Here is a 7,142-nt window from a genome sequence, read left to right as displayed (position 1 = left end):
TAAAGCATTTGAGGTTCTTCTATATGCATGTGTCTCAATGGTGTATTGTTATGCTTGTATATTTGATTTATTCTAATCTTTGAATCAATTATGAATGTATGCTTCTTGTAGTTTCCCTTTCTTGTGATTTTGCAGGATCTTGGTGTAGCTGGGCCAGTGAAAGAGCAAGGAGCTGGGAGCAAGCAGCAAAGAGGGAAGATTGGATCAATCATTAGCGGAAGACATCGGTTAGTGGATCTCTTCCTCCTCTCTCTTACATCTCATAAAGAAGTAATCTCAAATAGCTTTGCTTTGATTGTTTCTGAGGTACTATCACCCTTAGAGTGGGATAGGGTCATTCCGTATTGGATACTTTTCCCATCAACAAATTGGCGAATCCGCTGGGGATCGTATCTTGTTGGTTGCTTGTGTTTTTTGCTATTCATTTCATAAACACACGGAGTACCGAATCGAACTGCATTTGGAGCTTTCAAATGCAAAGTAGAGGGCAGCTACTCTAGCTCAGTTTCTGGGCATGTTTATGATTTGAAGAGCTGATTCACAAGGACTCTAAATAGCTCTTAGTGATAGCTTTTCATCCTCCTTTTCATCCCTTAGTGTGTACTTGATTGATAGCTTCTGATTTGGCCAAAAACTGTGAATTTTTTAGCAATCTGTAACCCGAAAACTGAGAAAAACGAAAGTTTAACTCTTCATTGCAGGCACTGTGAAGACAGTCTGCATTTCAGCGCAGATCCCGAAGGGGCTACCTGCGCTGAATGTCAAACTGACAGTGTACCACCTACGCTGAACCAGTTTTGCCTAGTGCTACTGGGGTTCCCTGCTGTTTATTGCCCTATTTTCATCCTTGTTTTTGCAGCCTGTTATCAGTCAATGTACCTATCTAAAACCAACTTTCCTTGCCACTATTCCGCCTCGGTTGTATAAAGAAACTGTATTTGTTCTTTGTGTATTTATTATATCATTTACAGTTTCCCATAACGAAAGTGAACTAGTCTTGTTGTGGCCTCTTAGATCTAGACCTGTAAAGTGTCGTTTTGATCTTAAGAGTTAGTTTGTTTGTTGTTCATAGCTGATTGAGCTTTTGCTTTCGTCATATGGTTTGAATTTATGTATTTCTAGTGTTGAAACAAGTAAATCTTAAGGTTTCTTTTGATTTTGGACAAAAGCTTGTTTGCTTTCACTTGAAATTGAATTCAAAGTTATACAACAGCTTTCTTTTTGTAGTACATCAACATTAAGAAAGAGAAAAGAAATACCTGCATTGTGCATGTGCATTTTCACAGCTTGCATGTTGATTTAGGAAAAAGTGCATTAGTGTGTGCTCTATGATCTGTGTGAAAAGATGATGTCTTTCTTTTCCCTCAGTAGTTAAGATTTTCAAAGTTGAAAGATTGAAAAGCTTGCTTATCATCTTAGACTGCGTTTAGGAGTTGTACCATACATCTCGTGGTGATCCATAAAGGCAAACTGCTAAACAATATCAACCTTAAAATAAATTGAATTTACATAACAACGCTTTGAAACATAACGCAAACACATAGAGGTCTAAGCTAGAGACGTGTTCCGGCGTCGTTAAACGTGATATCTTAGCATTGAGTGGTTGGGTGATTCCTCCACGGTGAAGCGATAAGTATCAATACGGACTTGTGCTCCCACGTACCGTCACGTATATATTGGGAGACCCCTATAGGAACAAAGCCTTTATCCATAAGAAGCCGTGTCGGTCGCCCTACTGATCGCAATGCAGTGAACACAGCATTCACGAAGATCGACCACTCGTACCGTAAAACGTATTTTGTGGTTTTGCGAAACGTTTGGCACACCCTCTGCCTAGAACTCCAGAGTAGTTTCTTTTGGCCTTTTTCAAACTCTATAACTGAAAAATTCCATCCGAGCATTTGTCACTTCGGGCTCGTTAAAACATCGAAGGAGACTAGAGTCATCTTTAGCTTTTTCTCGATTCTTAAAAAGTGAAAAAGCAAGTTGTGTCTAAAGCGTCGTTATAAAATTTATTTTAAACAGAACATAATCACCTCCTATTCCTGCGTTGATCTATAGGTTGAGAACATGGAACGCCCCAACCAAGGAATTCCACATGATGGAAATCCTAGTCCTTTCTCCTCTTGGGGAGAAGTTGGTGCGCCCCACATGGCCACATTGTCGCTTCCAGGACTGACAATTGGCCTGCCAATTTGGCTATTCTCAACCAATGTAGTTCAGAACACCATGGTTCCTGAACAGTCGAGTCAACAGTTAGATCAGTCTAGAGCTGCCCACCAGCCTTCTACTTCCTATAACTCTTCCTCCAATCCTTCATCTTCGCAAGGTAGAGTTGGCAAAAGCCAAGCTCCCATGGAGAAGAAGAGAGAGAAGAAGAAGAAGGAGCCTAAGGCGACTGGGGGCAAGCAAAAGACATATGACAAAAATCCACACACAGCACAGACCGGGCCTAAATCGCCATGTGTCATATGTAAAGGAGACCACTTCCATAGAGATTGTCCCTGTATTCCCCGGATACTAAGGGACTGGTCCCCTCGTTTGCACAATTCGGGAGCATCAGCCTCTGATAGCCATGTTGAATGCCTACCGTCAACCAGCGAAAGTGAAGGTTCAAGACAAAGAGGGGGAGCAAGATCCCCCTGCAGACTGTGTGAAGGCGATCACGCCATCCACCGTTGTCCCTTCTTAGATGAAACGAAGAGAGTTTTGGAAGATCGCCCGGTTTCACCGTTGAGACTTCCTCCTGGATACAAAAAACTCGTGCCAAGTCCTTCGTTGGTTAAAAATACAGCTGGCCCGTTCAAGTGGTCGGCTGAAGTGTCAGTCATTGAGAATGAACCTACTGAATCCAGACCGGATGAAAGTCCAAAGGTCGAAACGGCAGTTGACCCGGTTCTTCCTTCAGAGGTTTCATCCTCAAATGACACCGTCACTGAAGATTCATCTTCAAATGACATCCTCACTGAAGAGAATAAGGATGACACCATCCAGATTCTTTTCAACAACACCGACTCTGATGAGCATCAGGGCAATGCGCTCATTCCTTTATCACAGGAAGGAACATCGTCAGGGTCATATCCGGCCATATATTCGGTCCCACCACCAAGCAACCTGGTTGTGTCCTTTGATTGGAACCAACTAGGCAGACCCCGGTTGCCAGCCAATATACCATTCAGAATCATAGTCCAAATTTATAGAATGGTAATGGCTTGCACTATCATTGATGAAGGGGCATCTGTGAGTATCCTTTCCTCTGTTGCTTGGAAAGCACTGGGTTCCCCGGCGCTTTTGCTTGAGATAAGAAATCTCTCGGGTTTTGATAAAGGAACCAGTCGACCATTAGGGATCCTCCCCATTGTGCCTGTTACATTGAAAGGGAAGACCGTTCAAATGAACGTGATGGTCGTTCAAGGACCCTTGGATTATAACCTACTCCTTGGACGAGACTATATATATTGCATGGGAGCTATAGTCTCCTCACTCTTTAGAGTAATGTGTTTTCCGCACGAAGGAAGAATGGTCAAGCTCGTAGACCAACTTTCATTTCCGGGATCACGCATCGCAAATAGTCACATACCAACCCTGAATGGTCTATTCAATCAAGAAATGTCTCCACCCCCAGTCCTTCTTCCCGATGAGTGCGAGTGATTCGGAAAGATGGGACTGGAACCCAGGGGGCATGCATCCTGGTCTGCTTCGCGCAGAGGAAACCTTGGGTATAAGGTAGAATTTCCGCGAGAGAATATGACTAGTCCATACCCCGTCCGTGGATGGAAGAGGGGTTGTTCTAGAATAGGATTATTTTGTCAAGGTTACTTGTTTGACAAAGGTAATTCACCATTGTCTACTTCGGTAGACAGTGCCGGGGAAATATTTTCGTTTGAAGAAGTTAACAAAACAATCTTTGGGTAACCAGAAAGAGGCAAGCCTCACCCTTTAAAACAAATGTTTTAACGGATAAGTAGGGGCAGCCTTGAAATTGTACTTTATACCTGGGGGCATGCAAACCTTTTGGAGTGCAAGCTAAGAGCGGTTATTTATCTGTTTTTGGGATTAGCCGTTTCCAAACTTGCATAAAGAAAGGATGAGAGGGAGCATAGCTTTGGTAAGGCGCGAGCTCTATAAAAAATGGGATCTTACAGGAGACATTCTTATCTTATGACTGGTATAATCGAGCAGTTTTACCGCGGAATTTATGCTCGTTAAAAAATAGAAAAGCGAGATCCGAGCAGTTTTAGTACATAGTTCATGCTCGTTAAAAAATAAACATAAGATTGAGCAGTGTTTTGGCGCATTCAAGCTCGTTAAATAAAAAATGAACCTATCCCGGTAAATAACCATTGTGATCGTAAATTTATTAGCCATAAAAAGCCTTGGTCGTGTTTGCACCTGCCACCTCCATTCCATTTGGCCGATCGTTCACCCCCATATGATTGTTTACCCATTTTGAGGAACAGCTGCGAAGAATGATTTCACCTAGCCATCCTTGTGACACTGTCGTGATTGGAAAATTCCAACCTGTACCTGGAATCTGCTGCTATCCCTGTTTATCACTCGTTCCTCAAAAGATGAGTCTTCTTTGAGCTCTTTTCTCTTGACTCGTAAAATATGAAAAGTTTGTCGAGTTTTGGCCTTCCAGCTCGTTAAAAGGAACGGAAGAGCTATCCCTCCTCTAGATTTTAATCTTTTTGGACCTGAGGGATTATTACACAAAAAGGTCGAGCGCTTGTTTTATTCGGCTCATTAAAGTTATCGAAAACTCATCCCTTCTGTATTGTTTTATACTTTTTCGGACTTAAGGGATTAGATGACGAAAAAGGAATTTTGGAGTTAACTTTCTGTACCTTTTCAGACTCTCTAAAAATGAAAAGGACCGAGTTTTCCTTGTCGTTAGACTCGTTAAAATGATTAAATAGCGACAAACTTGTCTTTAGACGAGAACGAGTTTCCCTATCGCTAGGCTCGTTAAAACGTAGCGATGGGCTTTCCCGAAGGGTAGGTTATAGAACAAGCATATGTTATCCTCCTCAAGCTTGACAAAAATAAAGAGGTACTGGCCAGAAATGACTGGGGAAAAATTGGGAGAACCTCAAAGCTTTAATGGTAGCAAGTCGCTCTTGAACATGACACTTTTCCTCCGTATCACATCGGGTTGGGTTGTTTCATTCACCGGTCTCATCACCATGGTCTTCGCCAAACCATCCACATTTGGGGTAATGCTACCGATCCATCGCATCAGTGTCGTTATATGTTCAAGAGATGTTGTTCAGAAAGAATCAATCGTGTCCCATCCACTGCCATACATTATCCTTCATCCACCCATGATCACCACCCTGAATCATATGTCACAGATTGTTTTCACCTCCACTAAAATCATTAGCTCCGTTCCGTGTCACTGATGTGGGATTCATTAAGGCCCTCCTTTGACGGATCACTTCTTGTCGACTTCAGTTCATTATCCAAGAAGTTGATCTAGGAACAACCCCCTCAGTACTTTGAAGCTTGCATGCCTCAATGGCAAATTTCTCACTTCCGGCGACAGGTATACCTCAATGACCTTCGACTAGAAGATTTTGCGTGGTGTTCGACGCCAAGTCCTTTATTCACACCACTGAATTGTACTGCAGTACGTTGAGGGTCATTATCATTATCGGTGATTCCTCTCGCGCTTGTTAATGATTTACATCATTGACTGGTAATCAAGCGATGTCTTTCCATGTTCGACTTCAGCGCAATTCTCACATGGATCGACTTGTACTTAGAGTGAAGATCGAACGAGTTTGAAGACCCCGGATCTAGTTTCATCCATCCATGTTGCGATATATATTCAGGAAATATAAAGACATTTGACATGTACATCATTGCAGCAGATGATCATCCTACTCAAAGGATGATAATTTCAGCAGAGAATTATCAGTCTACCATCAGACGATCGTCTGTTCTATGTACCAAAATGAATTTATAAAGCTGAGCATGGGAATGCCCGCCTCAGCTAGATCATGAAAGTAGAATGAAAAATAATGTATTGTATTGTATTTTATTACAGGTCACCTCTCAACGATTGAATGAACTTCGGATCCTCCTGATAAAGCATTTCACCCGATAAACGACCTCATACTTTAGGGGGCAACTGTTATAGACATTTTTGTGCCTTACAGCATGAAGCATGAAATGTCAATAATCTAAGGGATCCAAAGTCCCTAAACATGTTGTTCCCACCCCTAGAGGAACAAGGTCAGCAAACCACAGCACTGAATATCAGTTCTCGACCTGAAAACACTCAAAAACAAGCTAATTCTGGATCATGTCAACTGCTCCACTGAGCATCTGCGCTGAATGTCAACTGCTCCACTGTGTACCTGCGCTAAATGTCAACTACAAAGAAGGCTACCTGCGTTGGGCGAGTTTGGCCAAGTGGCACAGTCATTCCTCAAGGTGTCAATGCCCAAGAAGCTTCCAAAATGACACTTGGATCAGAGAATTCGACTGGTGATGAGTAAGAGGGTCTAGATCTCCAAGTGGAAGCAAGAACCTCCAAGTGGACTCAAGAACTGAAGAATAACTGAAGTGGGAGAGGGCACTAGTCAGCTTCATGCCAGCCTCAAGCTGACTCATCCTTTCTCCAAAACTCCTATATATAGAGCTCTCTCATGAGGTCTAGGGAGGCTGGAATCTTGTGAATGTAAGGAAGTGTTGTTGGTTTGAGTATAGAACTATTGGGTGATTTGCTTGAAGGAGGTGAAGAGGAGATTTCTTTCTACTGGGAGGTGATGCTGGATTGGGCCTTTTATGGTTGTATCACTTCCTGAACTTTACTTCTTCCATTAATAAAGCATTTGAGGTTCTTCTATATGCATGTGTCTCAATGGTGTATTGTTATGCTTGTATATTTGATTTATTCTAATCCTTGAATCAATTATGAATGTATGCTTCTTGTAGTTTCCCTTTCTTTTGATTTTGCAGGATCTTGGTGTAGCTGGGCCAGTGAAAGAGCAAGGAGCTGGGAGCAAGCAGCAAAGAGGGAAGATTGGATCAATCATTAGCAGAAGACATCGGTTAGTGGATCTCTTCCTCCTCTCTCTTACATCTCATAAATAAGTAATCTCAAATAGCTTTGCTTTGATTGTTGCTGAGGTACT

This window comes from Pinus tabuliformis, chromosome 9 (assembly GCF_031772625.1).
Source record: "Pinus tabuliformis cultivar Carrire ecotype Pingquan chromosome 9, CPIR1, whole genome shotgun sequence".
NCBI classification, from domain to species: domain Eukaryota; kingdom Viridiplantae; phylum Streptophyta; class Pinopsida; order Pinales; family Pinaceae; genus Pinus; species Pinus tabuliformis.
Note: the sequence above shows the minus strand (reverse complement) of the source record.